Consider the following 15,078-nt stretch of genomic DNA (forward strand, 5'->3'; position numbering starts at 1 on the left):
GCCTGCTGTGTAGACTGACTCCAGAAAGAAATGACTCATTAGATGAGGGGTGAGGTTATGAGAGTCGACAAGGGCGATTGTGGACCGCAGCCTAGTCAGTCCTGGCTGCAGTGCTGCCCTTTCCAAAATGTTATTCCCACACCCTTTCTCTAACCTGGGTATGTTGTGTCGCAAATATATCTATCTCATGGTCAACACACCTAACTAATTGCAGAGTGGACAGGACGCTCCTCGAGAGCTAAAGTACAAGAGAGGAAACAGTGTTTGAATGTTCCCGGTCGGATCACGCATTTGCAGTAGTTATTTGTACTAAAATGTTGATTCAGAGCCGGGAGTGGGGGCGCACGCCTGTGATCCCAGCACCGGGGAGGCTGAGGCAGGAGGATCACCTAAGTTCGAGACCAGCCTGGACTACATAGTGAGACCCTGTCTCAAAATAAAATAGAATATAATAAAATCTTGATTCTGTCAAGGCAACCTACTTTCCCTTACTGGAGAGGCAGCAATGTATAAATGAAAACAACATTGAACTTAGAGAAGCGAACCATACTTTAGCCTCAATTCTATTGCTTATTTTGCTTTGGAATATCAGACAATTTGCCTAAATTAATACTAAATTAATTCAGTATTATCTCTTGTCTTAATTTCAGGATTGATGTTGCGATCATTATAAAGATATTTCTAAGAAATAGTGATACAAATATGAAGAATAAAGTATGCAACTTATATAAACCTGCATTTGCTCAAAGCCTAACAGATTAATTAGAAAAGAAATGCATACTTGTCAAGGAATATTTGAAGAATTAGAGGAGCATATAAAGTATGAAAATGGAAGTCATTTCCTAGTCCTAGTCCTACGCAGGTGTAGTCACTGTTAACATTTTGATGTGTGTGTGTTCTAGACATCTATGTACAAGCCAGTCTGTCTATAATAATATACACTTTTTCCTTCTCATTCAGCGAAGCGGTGGTGTTAGAATAGATACTGTTTTCAATGGGTTTACTATGTATAAATGCAGAGTAACTCATTTAATAGCTTTTGTCATGTTAATAAATAATTGCAGTGTCTTCAGTTTTTTCACTGTGTGAAAAAACAATTCTTTTGAAATTCTTTTATTGATGTATTTCTTCCACATCTAGTATCTGGTACCAAACATGCAAGATGCTGGGTTATATGGTTAGGAAAAAATTAGTAACTGCCTTAATTGAACTTATAATAGTTTGGGCACTAATCAAATAATATTTCAAGTATGTTAATGATGGTAGTATCTCCCAGCGGTCTCATCCGTCTCTCTGTTCCTGCTTGTCTGTGTGTGCCCTTAACCCACTCCCCTCCCGCATCACTGTCTCTGCCTCATGTTGTTTTTACTAGCATTTCTTGAAGTGTATTCTGTAGGGTTCCAGGGCCACATGATCTTGATCGGGCAAGAATAAGCTCATGGTCAAATTACTTCGGAAATAATGTATACTAGATCTCACTTTGAGGGAGGATATAGTATGCATTGCCATAAAGCACTGAGATGTTTACTGCTTTAAAAAAATTATTTAACTTAGACTTTCTTAGCGTATGGAATTCTTTTGTTTATACAATACCCATTAAACTTCTTTATTATGAAACACACTCTTTGGGAGACTGATCTTTACCTTGATTTGGATATGGAAAGTGACATAGTCTGGGGCTATACTCTCTAAATAGTTTTGGAAATGTAGTTATGTTAATAATAGCAAATATTTGTGTACTTAAGTATGTTATGTACTATGTCTACTTTATACAAATGATCTAATCTTCAAAATAACCCTATGATAGATGGCATAATTATCCCATTTAACCTACTGGGAAATTAGGACTTAGGGGAGTGAATAATGTGTCCAAAGTTGCATAATGTTGGTCTCCTGAAGTTGATTTTCATAAGAGTGGGTTGTTACAAAGTGAGGTCACTGCACGTGCTTGTTGCCCTCTGCACCCTTTGTACGCAGCTTTCCCTTTTCTACTCCTAGCTGAGCTGTGAGGTAGCAAAGGGAACACTCTTCAGAGGCTGAACAGGTGGGGTCACCAGATCTTGCTCTTTCAGACTCCCAAACTGTGAACCAAATAAACCTCTTTTGTTTATCAAGTGTCTACCCTCAGGTAGTAGATAATAACAGAAATCAGACTAATACAGCCCCTAACACTGCCTGCTTGAAATGTTCTAGAGTCTCATTTCAGGACACGTGGCCTTGCAGTGTCATGCATCACAGATGTGGGAGGTTGGGTTGGATCTCATCTAATCAGCCAGGGTACTGTTGCTGAAGCACCTTCTACCCACTTACTGTAGAAGTAGATGCTAATTTAGTCCAATCCCTCAGCTTCTTGTTTGGTTGAAACAGGAAGAAAGTGGTCCTAAGTTTAAGGTGCTGTGATTACATTTATACAGCAGAACAAGACTCTGTTTACAAGCTTCTTCATTGACAATAGCACAAAACAGGAAAACCCCCAAATATCTGTCAGCAAGAGATTGATAAGCAAATCATGGCAGATGCATACGATGGAATACTACTATGCTATTTTAAAAATGAAGTGCTGATACATGTACTCCAAGTGAATCTCAAGAACATATGGAGGAAAAAATACTGACTTCTGCTATAGAACTAGGAACTATACTTGCCTTGGGTACTGAGGAATTGACTAGAAGAACCCAAAGAGACTTTCTAGGGTGATGGAGGCAGTGAAGATTGCAGAAGTGAATATATTTATCACATTTCTTTGAATTGTACATTTAAGGCCTGTGTGTTATGTTAGTGTAAATTTTACCTCAATTAAAAACAGGCATTGCAGCCAAAAGACTGATTACCAGTCAGGTGTATTGAAGCTCTGTTCTCTGTTTATGTTTTGGAGAAATTGCAGGAACATATATCAGTCCTTTGTAAAAAGAAAACTGTATTATTGTTCAGGAATAAACAAAAACATTAATAGGTGTCAGGTACTGAATATCTTAGACAACCACAATAACTATAATTCTAATAATTGTCTTTTAAGTTTTACCCTCCTTGTATGCCTTTATCTTCAAACTCTAGTCATGACACTTGACTTATTTCTCTGTATAAAAGGTACAAATAGGGGCTGGGGATTTAGCTCTGGTTCCACCACCTGCCTCGCAAGCACAAGGACCCAAGTGTGATCTCCGGTACCAAAAAAAAGAAGAATGGATTTAAATTAAAAAAAAAAAAGGTACAAATAACAATTATACAGTGGATTGTTTTTTTCCCATTTAGTTTATTGGCACATTTTCGGTATACAATACAGTTACATTCATCATTGGGATCTTGTACCATTACATGAGTCTCTTGGTTCTTATTTTTTCCCGTTCCCTTGCCCTCCCTTCACCCCCTCCACCCATCCCTATTTACAAAGACTTTGTTTCCACGTTTTTCCTTTTCTCATATTTTTTCTTTTCCCTTCTTTCCTTTCCCCTTCCCCTCCCACTTCCCCTATTCCTTTAGACATTTTCTTCCTATTTCACAATATCAATTATACATTTTGATTCTTATTTACTCTTTTAGTTTTTCACACCAGAGAAACTATTCGGTATTTATACATTTATGTCCTATTTAATTTCACTTAAGAGTATGGCCTCAATGTGCATCCACTTAGCTATAAATGTCTTTAGTTTCTCGTTCTTTATGGCTGAGTAGTACTCCACTTTATTAAAAAAAACACATCTTCTTTACCCAGTCTCCAGTTGATGGGCAATTGGGCTGTTTCCACGTTTTAGCTATAAACATGGGTGCACATATATATCATGGTGCACATGTATAATATGATTCTTTTCATTCTTTTGGGAAGATACCCAGTAGAGGAGTAGCTGAGTTAAATGAGACTTCCAATCCTAGTTGTTTGAGATATCGCCATATTGATTTCCACAGTGGTTGCACCAGTCTGCACTCCCACCAAAGATGAAGAAGGGTTCCTTTCTCTCCACACCCCCTCCAGCATTTGTTATTGGTTGATTTAATGATAGTAGCCATTCTTTCTGGGGTGAGGTGGAATTTTAGCGTTGTTTTCATCTGCATTTCTAGAATGACCAGTGATGCTGAACATTTTTTCATATATTTATTTGCTGCTTTTACTTCTTTGGCTGAGAAATGTCTGTTCTTTTCAGATGCCCATTTTTGAATTGGATCTTTATATTTGGGGGATCTGATTTTTTTTTTTTTAGTTTTTTATATATTCTAGATAGTAGTCCTTTGTCTGAGGTACAGCTGGTAAAAATTTTTTTCCACATTGTGGGTTGTCTCTTAGCTCTGTTGGTGGTTTCTCTTGCAGTGCAGAAGCTTTTTAATAAGATGAGATCCCAGTTGTTGATTCTTCGTGCTAGTTCCTGTGCTACTGAGGATTTGTTCATAAAGTCCTTTCCTATGCCAGTGTCTTCGAATGTTGTACCTACCTTGTCTTCCAGCAAGTTTAGTGTTTCTGTTTTAATATTTAGATCTTTAATCCACTTCGATTTTAGTTTAGTGCATGGTGAAAGATAGGGGTCTAGTTTTAACCTTTGGCTAGTTGAAATCCAGTTTTTCCAACACCATTTATTAAAGAGGCTGTCTTTCCTCCAGTGAGGACAGTTGGCTCCTTTTTCAAAGATGAGGTAGCTGAGTATGTCTGGAGTTGTTTCTGCATCTTTTCATCTGTTCCACTGATCCTCTGGTCTGTTTCCCTTCCATGCTGTTTTTACCACAGTGGCTTTATAGTGCAGTTTCAAGTTGGGAATTTTGATACCCCCTGCCACGTCCCTATTGCCAAGACTAGGTCTCTTCTGGTTCCAGGTGAACTTTTGGATTGTTTTCTCTAGTTCTGTGAAATATGCTGCTGGAATTTCAATCGGCATTGCATTAAATCTATGTAGCAGTTTTGGAAGTATGGCCATTTTCACTATATTGGTTCCTCCTACCCAGGAACAGGGGATGTCTTTCCATTTTATATCCTCTTCAATCTTTTTTCAGAGTGCTGTAGTTCTCTATGTAGAGGTCTTTTGCTTCCTTTGTTAGATTGATTCCTAGATACTTCATTTTTTTATATGCTATTGTAAAAGGGATTGTCTCCCTAATTTCTCCCAGTGAGTCTGTTATTTGTTTTTTTGTTTTGTTTTGTTTTGTTTTTTGGTACCGGGGATCGAACTCCGGTCCTTGTGCTTGTGCAGCAGGCAGCAAAACCACTGAACTAAATCCCCGGCCCATTGCTAATAATCTTTACAGCGCCCCCTTCCTTATCCCTCCACTGTACCTTCTGCAATTTAGATTTTATTATTATTAAATAGAGACAAAGTGCTGAAAATAAAGTTTCTCTCATTTTCTTACCCTAGCTGACTCATCCTGGGAACTCTGTCCGGAGACTTGTAAGGGATAATTTTCAGCCCACATCTCCTCTTCTGCTCATGTAGAATCCTTCGTCCCATTTGCTATTTTAGTCCATTTCTCCTCACTCAGAAACTCTAGCTCTTCTGAAATAAAGAAGCATCGTCAGTCTGTCTTCAATGGGTTATTATAATTTCTTTAAAAATCTTCCTTAAAACCTGTTCCCTCCATCCTCGCTATTGCCTTGTTTCTTCTTCTTTGTGGAAAAATCTCATGAAAATCTAGAAAATCACTTCTTTGTGTTCCATGGTGTCATCCCCGTCTACGTTGTTTTTCGACCTGCCGTTCCACTGAAACCACCCTTGACAAGGTCATTGGTCTCTGTATTGTGAAGTCCTTTGAAAATACTCAGTCCTTGTGGATGATGAAAGTCTATCAGTGTAGGTTCATCAATAGTAACAGATTTACCAGCCAGGTGAGGATGCTGATAATGGAGGAGGCTGTGCATTGGTGCAGGCAGGGGACTCTGTGCCTTTCTCTCAATTTTGCTTTGAATCTAAGACTACTCAAATATAAAATTTATTATAAAAAGTAATAATGCTCAGCAGTCATCTTAATTACTCACCAACATTTGCCTTTTAAAAACTGTCTTGAACAATTCAATCTGTGGCTTAAAATGTGGCTTAAAATGCCATGTTTTATGCTTATAACTCCCAGGACTTAAGACTCTAGGTCACATTTTCTCCTGAGCTGCAGACTCATGAATTTAACTACCTATTTGGCCTCTGTTCTAGCATTTCCAAAAGGGAGTTCAAGAATAGCATGGCAGACTGGGGATTTAGCTCAGTAGTGCTGCCACTTGCTTTGCAAGCACAAGGTTCCGAGTTCGATCCCCAGTACCAAAAAAACAAAAGAATAGCATGGCAAAGAAAGAACTGTTACATTTTTTTTCTCAGTGTTCCCTAACTCTTTAAATGACCTGACTAATTGACTTTTGGCCTTTTCTCTCATTCCACATTTCAGTTCATCAGCAAAAACGTGAACTGTTACATTTTCATTTTCATAGCCCTCATTCCTTTCTAACATACTATTTTCGTTTTAAACCCCTCTCCTAGAATTTGAAGGCAAGGATTTCCTTTTCATCCACAGCACCTAGACTAGGGGTTGGTACATAGAAGGTATTCCATAAGTAGTTGGTGACTAAATATATATAACAGTATCAAATGCTGTGACCATGATAGTACAATTATGATTCAGAAATAAAGAGGGAATAACTGATAAGCTATTATTATCCTCAGAGAAATAGTGGAGCTCAGTGATGAGGGACTGAAGGGAAGTGAAATTAGATGGAACAAAGGGAGATGTGAGCTTGTAAGTTGTGTGGGTGAAGAAGTTGAATGAGTTTAGTTCACTCTGAAAACAAAGCAAAATGAAAGGATCCAGTAACATTATCACACGGGGAAATCTTGAGAACGGGGCTCCTCTGTTACTCACCTTTGAAGGAGAAGTTCTTACATGTTGAAGGCTCCTCAGAAATGTTCCAGTAAGTGATTTAAGGTCTCTTAAAAGGAGAGGGCAAGGCAAGGATAGGCCAAGAGCCTATAAAGTTGGGTGTTTTTTACCCAGTGAGTGTTGTCAAACAAGATTGCAAATAGTTGTTTATGTTTATTGCCAAAATGAACACAGTACATTATATGGTGGCAAAGGCATGAGAATAAAAGGTTCTCACATAATTTGCTTTCTGAGGCAATTACTGCAGTTGACTGAGGCCTTTTAACCAAAACGAATAATTGAATGGATTTATCTTAAACTGTGAATTAAAATTCTAATATTGCCAGTTTAGGCTATCCTTCTTTTAAGAAGGCTGGTTGTTTTTCTTGTTATTTGTTTGGGTTTTTTTTTTTTTTTTTTTTTTTTTTGGTACTGGGGATCGAACTCAGGCCCTTGCACTTGCGAGGCAGGTGTCAGAACCACTGAGCTAAATCCCCAGCCCTATTTGTTTGTTTTTGATTTTTGGCTTTAGTCGTTTTATTTTGAAGAATAAAGATATTTTGAAGGTTATGCATTGGGTAGGGAAAAAAGTCCTGCTAGTTTCAGCTGTAAGCTTTTGGATTTTTTTGGTCCAAAATATCAAGCTCTTGTTCAAGACCATATCTACAGTGGCATTGGGGTAGTAGAAAGACGTTGATCTTGGACTCAAAAGATTTAGTTCAAATTCTTTGCTATTTACTGGCTGTGTGATCTTGGGCAAATTATTTAACCGTTCAGGGTCTTGAAAGGTTTAGCTGTACTGTATTATGGAAGGTTTGTGAAAATGCTCGTATGGCATCTGAATACAGTGTTAAGCATTTTGTAAATATTATTGCATTTCTTCATCATACTAAGATGTTCATCATGGTCATGTGCTACTCTCTCCATTATGCCTTCCTGTTTGATCTATACCTGTCCTTCCTTGTGGCATTTATTTATCATACATACAGTGAGTGTCATATTAGTTAGTCGTATACTTGTCTTAGCTTCTCATTCTTACACACATACACAAATACCATCTCTCTCCCAAACTCATAGACTCAAGTATTTTTTAGCTATTCATTGTGCATAATGTATATACTGTATAGCAACAATGCTATAAGGTGGCATGTAAAAAGGGAAATCAAATAGTTCTTATTGACAAAGTATAACTGATTACTGATGTATAATAATTTGTTTTATTGACCCACTACAAACCAGTCACTGACAAAGATGGGTATGATATAAATTCATTTGGGAATCTCAGTCTAGTAACTAGTTTTAAAAGTGGAAAAGGGTAAATATGAAGCTTTAACTACACTTGTATTTGTTAACTACATTTTGTTAACTACACTTTTATTAAAGTATAACTTATAAGTAGAAAATTGCATTGATCTTAGTACAGCTCAGTGAATTTTCACAAGTGAGCAAGCTATAGAGAACATTACTGACTTCTAGTCACAATCACCCATTTCTCCCAAATGTGACCATTATCTTGAGAAATAAGAAGGATATTAAAAGAAACTAAGTCATAGCTTTTGAGTGACCAAGGAGAGGGGGCACGTAGGTTCCTGGATCACCAGCTTCTCTTTTCAGAAATAGTGTAACTGTGGAAAATCATTGTGATGGATCATCCTCATGCTTAAATGTGCAGTACAACCTCAGATAATCCTTCTTTGTACTGAAAGAACTCAGTGTGATTTGATTTTCCAACAGTGATTATTTCGGTCCCTATAGGATTTTTGGCTTCTAAAAATATCAGAAATTATATTTTCCTTAGCTTTGGAACTGATTATCTCAACTGAAATCCTGATTCTCATTATTTGCTTATTCATGAAGTTGAATACATTTTTAGAACTTGATTGTGGGCATTTCTTTAGGAGTTTATGAAGTTCATTTCTAACTGCAACAATTGAGTTTATATTCTAAAGTTAATATAGTTTTTCAAATTGTCCTTTAAGAACTAAGTTGTACGTGTGGGTTTTTTGTTTGTTTGCTTGTGTTCGTTTTGACAGACTCATATGCCATTAACCAGGAAGTATCTTAGAGATGATGGAGCTGTGAGTGTGTAATGTTTAAGTGATGTTGTATCACCAGAATTCTATTACAACTTTACTCAAACCCAGTTTTGAAGGTCAGAAAATATTGTAGGTCATAGACAATGTCATGCACATGAAATACCAAGCTAAGCTAGGGACTATTTTAAATGCTTTGTTGTTCTGTGAAGATTTATGTATTATTAAATGCCCAGCCCTTTCCTACCAGGTGGCTGACTTGTTTTGAAATTACTCATGTCGCTGAAGTCATCAATTTGAGTAATATATTTGACATCATGGTGTATACTTGTATATGTGAATGTTCAGTATGCCATTATTAGCCTTTATCACAAGATACCACGTTTCTTGTAAACTTGAATGACATAATAATGCTCTGTCTAGCTTTTGATGAAGTCATGTGGGGTAAGTTGTCATCTATTATCTATATAAAGAATGTTATGGTTACTTTCACATAGGTAATGATGTTTGAAGTTACAGTCCTTGGACCCTCACTCGTATGAGGAGCTCAAGCTCAGCTCTTCACTAATATATTTAAAGCAAAAATTTCTAGCTTACTGTGGAGGTTAACTTTAGGAACATGGTTGTTCAGGTCTTCTTTTTGCTGTCCAGTAAGAAAAATCAGTCACATTTTACTAAAGTTTCTAATTCAGAATGACTTACTGAAAACACACACTTTCCTTTCCAATTTTAGTGAAAAGGAAGAAGGGAAAAATAAAACTATGGCTTTAGAAAATTGAAAAAGGTGCTGTTAGCAAGAAAGAGCATTAAGGAAAGCAGCGCAAGGACAGGTACTTTCTCTGAAGCCAGTAAATAACCCCTTGTACACTTAATGGGTTTGGGAAAAATAGAAACTAGAAACCCGGGAAACTGCGCATGTACCTGAAAGGGACTGTTTGACTGTGTTGGCAGCTTCTGACAAAGGTCAGATTATTTGTAAGAAATGAACACACTGTTTTGTTATATATCTGAATATAGACATCCTTATGATATGTATACTAGGTGGGTGAACAAAATAAAAAATTCAGGACATTTAAGATACTGAATAAAGTAGTAGGATTAGACTGATACAACTAAACAGTGTGGTTCTATTATAATATGGTTGGAAGTTAAGATTTTTCCCAGTAAGACCTTAGAATAATGCTAAAACAACATCAGAACATCTCTGTGATAGAGAAATAGCATGAAAGAGAAAGGCAAAGCAGTATTATTGATGATTTTTTTTTTTCTGGATCATTTTTGGTCTTGGCTTAACAAGGAACCCCTACACTTGGAAGCAGCATGTTTCTTATGCATACTAAAGCAAAAGCTATAAGCTGTTAATTTTTATTCTCTCAACCACAGACAAGGATTTTATAATTAATACCTGAATTCACTTTCTTTTTTGTTGTTGTTGTTTATTTTTTAGTAGTGCACTTTTGCAATACATAATGATTACATTTTCCATGGAGAATTGGTACATGTATATAATACATCTTAATTCTTTTTTCATCCCTTTCTCATATATGGAAGCAGCCTATATGTCCATCAGCACATGAATAGAAAAAGAAAATGTGGTATTCATACACAGTGAAATACTACTCTGCTATACAGTAGGATAAATCTGAACCTTTTGTAGGAAAATGGATGCACCTTGAAAACGTAATGTTAAGTGAAATAAACCAGGAACACAAGCTTAAATATTGTATGTTTTCTCTCATCTGAGAACTCCAAGGTGTAAATACAGTAAAGAGCAAAGTAAAAGATACACAAAAGGATACAAGGATATAGATCTACTGCAAATGGGAGGGGGAACAGGAGATGAAGGGAGGGGAGAAAGGCGACACATAAAAAAAAAGATGTGTCAATCAATGTACATGTACCAAATACCCATAATGAAAGTGGTCATTATGTATTGCAAACATAATAAATACTATATTATTAATATTTAAATATTTGCAAATCAGTAGAGGTAATGTATCATATAAAAACAAGGACGAAAACCACATGATTATCTCTCCATAGATGCAGAAAAAGCCTTTGACAAAATCCAACATCCATTTATGATAAAAACTGTGAAGAAAATAGACATAGACATCTTATCTCACTCTGATAAAAGCCAATTATGACAAACCTAATGACAACCCATATTAAATGGGGAAAAACCTAAAGCTTTCCCTTTAAAATCAGGAACAAGACAAGGGTGTCCACTATCATCACTTCTGTTCAATATGGTACTCAAAACAAGAAATAAAAGGGATATGGATAGGAAAGGAAAAAGTCAGATTATCGTTATTTGCAGATGACATGACTCTACGTAGAAGACCACCTCCCTCCCAAAAAATGAATTCACTTTCAAGGCAGTAGTGATTTTCATTTCTGCCTTAGTAATCCATTCTGTGTCTAATGCTAATAAAAATATACCAGTAGTGTCCAGGGCCTCTCAATGGTGATTTAAGTAGTCCTTATCAGTGTTATTCAGTATGGGAACTGCTGGCCATATGAACCTATTGAGCATTTGAAATGTGAGGAATGGAAATGAGGGGTTGAATTTTACTTCCTTTTCAGTCATTTATAATAGCTATCTGTGGATATTGTGTTGGATAGTATAGATCTAGGCCCTCATTTGTGAATATGAGTGCCCTGCTAGGCGGTACTAAAATTTTTAGGAAAATAAAACTATGAGATGCATAACTAGAAATTTTACTCCCATGCCCAGGTAAGAGTGGTACTACAAGACACAGAAGTGAACATAAGAAATTCCCAGTGCTATCGTTAATGATTCAAAGGCTTTCAAAATTCCAAAAACAAGGATAGAACTGTGAAAAACATAAAGTCCTGTGGTTTTCTTAAAATCTACAGTGGTCATTGCTGAAATGTAAATATCTTTTTTTTTAATGCAAACATCTTAATAAAGAGAGCTAAAGGGCCAGGAATATAGTTCAGTGATGCAATGCCTGCCTGCCTAGCAAGCACGAGGCCCTGAGTTGGATTCCCAGTACAAAAAAAAAAGGAGAGCTGAGTGAGAATTTAAAGATCACTGTACCTGGGGATTTAGCTCAGTGGTGCCACGCCTGCCTTGCAAGCACAAAGTCCTGAGTTTGATCCCCTACCAAAAAATAAATAAATAAAAAAAAAAATAAAGATCACTCTAATAATTTGGAGGATTAAGCTAATAGATTGGCCTAAAACCTAGCCTGAAAATCCAAAGTGGTAATGGAATTTGAAATATGAAAAAGATCCAGCTAAGAAAGCCACTTGTCTAAAGGAAATCCAGAGGACAATAAAGATGAGGAAAAGAGAATTAAAAAAATAAAGAAACAAAATTTTTCAAGGTTGAAGAAAACCTTAGACCTTCAGAGAGAAGAATTTTATCTAGTGCTTTACAGGAATATTGTGAGGTCACAGTGGCCTATACCTGTAATCATACCACTCAGGGAGGTTGAGATAGGAAATCAAATTCAGTCCCAGACTGGGCAGTGTAGTGACTTAGTAAGACCCTCTCTCAAAATAAAGCGAGAGGAGGATGCTAGGGGTGTAGCTTAGTGTAAAGGTCCAGGGTTCAATCTCCAGTATCACAAAGAAAAAAATATATATACATGTCATTGTGATATTTTTGATCTCTAGTGATAGAAATTCCTACTAGCTTCCAGGGAAAAGAAAAAAAAAAAGATTATTGACAAAGCACCCATAATCTTAATGGCATCAAACTTCTTTTACTTTGAGAAAATAAGGCCTACAAAGTGCTTAAAAGATAATATTTTGAATTTAGAATTCCTTATAGAGCTAAGTTGTAGCTTGAAGGTCAGAGTTAAAGAATCACTCAAACTAAAATTTTGTCAAGAAAATGACACTTAAGAATATACTCCAGGAAAAAAAAAAAAAAAAAAATACTCCAGAATGTAAGAAGACATGTGGTAGAAGAAACAGTGATGAACCAAGAACCTAGTAAAACTGAATTAACTTAAAATTTTAATAAAGTCTTAATTTAACTTTAAATAAAGATAATATGAAACGTAATGGTGTTGTTATATTGAATGACAAAATAGGAGCTGTATCTTTTGGAAATAAAACATTGTTCCAGATTTCAGTCGTACCTAGGAATTAAAAATAAATGCAAGCTAAAGATAATCTTGTCTGGATTTGGGGTGGAAGGAGATGCCTTAGAGAAGAAAAATTAGTCTTGACTTCAAAAATGTGAAGTCTGCCTGCTGTTGCTTGGTGTCTGTGCTAGCAGAGTGGAGATGCAACACCTTCTAGTATTGATAGTCTAGCTGAGGCAGCAAGACACTGTATAAGAAACAATAGTGACTAAACTAGTAATTTTACTAAGAGGCTTTTTTTGAATTTTGGGTTTTTTTTTCTTTCAGTACTAAGGAACCGCCCCCCCCCCCCCCCCACTTTGCAGTACCAGAGCTTCATGTATCCCAGGCAAGTGCTCAACCACTGAGCTATACCCTAGCCTTTTTGTTTATTTATTTATTTAGGGTACTAGGGATTGAACTCAGGACCTTGCACTTGTGAGGCAGGCAGCAGCACCACTGAGCTAAATCCCCAGCCCCCATCCTTTTTATTTTGAGACCTACCTTAAATTTGGAATCCTCCTGTCTCAGCCTCCCACATAGCTGGGATTACAGGCAGGCATCATCATGCCCAGCTTCACTGAGAGCTTCTTATAAGTTTTGGGTTAAAAAAAATAGTTGAATTAAGCTGGGCTTGGTGAAGCACACCTGTAATCCAGGAACTCTGGGAGGCTGAGGCAGAAGGTGTGCAAATTAGAGCCCAGCCTGGGCAATTTAGTGAATTAGTGAGACCCTGTCTCAAAAATAAAGTTTAGGGATGTAGCTCAATGTTAACGCCCTGGGTTCAAACCCCAAATACCACAAGAGGGTGGGGCTAAATTAAGGGTTCGAAATTGTTCATATACCCTGGCATTTAAATCACAGGATTTCTCCTCTCATAAAAGCAGCTCTCTGAATCACCTTACTCTTGTGTCTTATGAAGTCACATGCATTTCAGGAAAGGCTGAAACATAGTGGCCTGTGTGAATAATAACTACACATTACCCACACATCTTTCTTGGTTCTACTTGTGGTTGAACCCTGTTTCTAGTTTTAATATCTGACTGTAGAGGTATAAGGAAGGTATGAAGGAAAAGGAATTGCTGTTGTAAATTGTCAGTATATCACAGTAGACTTTGATCTGAAACTTTTTGAGGACTTAATATACTTTAGATTAACAGTAGTTGTCGAAAGCACAAAATGCTTTTTCCCTGTGTCACACCTTTATAAATTTGTCATAAGCAATAGAGATGCATTACTTCCATCAGGTTGGAGTTGAATGAAATGATACAGCTTTTGAATCTGCAAGACTGAAATAGCCAAGGTCTGTCATGGCTCCCCCTCTGTCGAAATCCTTCTGAAAGCCCAGTTTGATGAACCCAGCCTGGTAATCTGTTATTTTAAACACTAAGCGTATTGCCTTGCTCTTCAGAAGTATATTATGCCCATTACTTTAGTATTTCCAACCAGATTTTAAGCACTGCAAGGAAGAGATTATACATTGTAAATCTTTGGAATATTTTTGAAATGCCTAGCATAGTACCAAGTACATACTAGCTCATAACTTTTGGAATTGTTCCTATAGACAGCAGAAGTCATGACACAGGGTGTGCTTAAGTCCAACCTATGACACATTCATAGTTTGATAGGTTGGAAAGAGTCCTAAACATGGAGTCACAGCAACACAGTAGAGTCCTGAATGCTAGAGTGTCTTACTGAGTTGCTCTTTATAAAACCTTGCGTGAATTACATCAACTTTGTAAGAATAACAACAAATAACAATAACACTTTCTTCCCTCCACACATGAAGGTTTGAAAATAAAACAGGAAGAATTACAGGACAAATTTAGAATTTAGAAAAGCCATAGAAATGAAATGTTGTAGTACTGTATTTTGTTACAGTTGTTTTGCATGTTTCATTCAAAATCTGTTTTAATTTTATCCCTTAGTTGTTTATATTCTTATCATCAGAACCATCTTTCTCCTATTTCTCTTTTAACAATGAGAAAAGGCTCACAATTAAAGGTTAGATTAGTCATATGTAAAAACTGAGCTTTAAACTAAATGAATTGTGGTACAAACCCAAGTTTTACTCATGTGACTTGACTCCTGAGTCCATTATCAGTACAAACAGATTCTTCTTATGA

The 15,078-nt window shown here is 36.6% G+C and overlaps 1 protein-coding gene across 7 annotated transcripts in view; it reads left to right on the forward strand.

Moving 5' to 3' along the window:
• Positions 1-15,078, forward strand: part of CUNH9orf85 (chromosome unknown C9orf85 homolog) — a 70,249-nt gene that overhangs the window by 213 nt on the left and 54,958 nt on the right. For 5 of the 7 annotated variants that reach the window (XR_015440117.1, XR_015440116.1, XR_002392425.2 and 2 more), the window contains exon 1: positions 1-15,078. This exon is cut by the window's right edge and continues 16,391 nt beyond it. The exons of the other annotated variants lie outside the window; for them this stretch is intronic. The gene's annotated coding sequence lies outside the window, so the exon portion shown is untranslated. 7 annotated transcript variants of the gene reach the window in all.

Source organism: Heterocephalus glaber, unplaced genomic scaffold, assembly GCF_053883595.1.
Source record: "Heterocephalus glaber isolate CG9 unplaced genomic scaffold, H.glaber_assembly_v1.0 deba00001481, whole genome shotgun sequence".
Lineage (NCBI taxonomy): Eukaryota > Metazoa > Chordata > Mammalia > Rodentia > Bathyergidae > Heterocephalus > Heterocephalus glaber.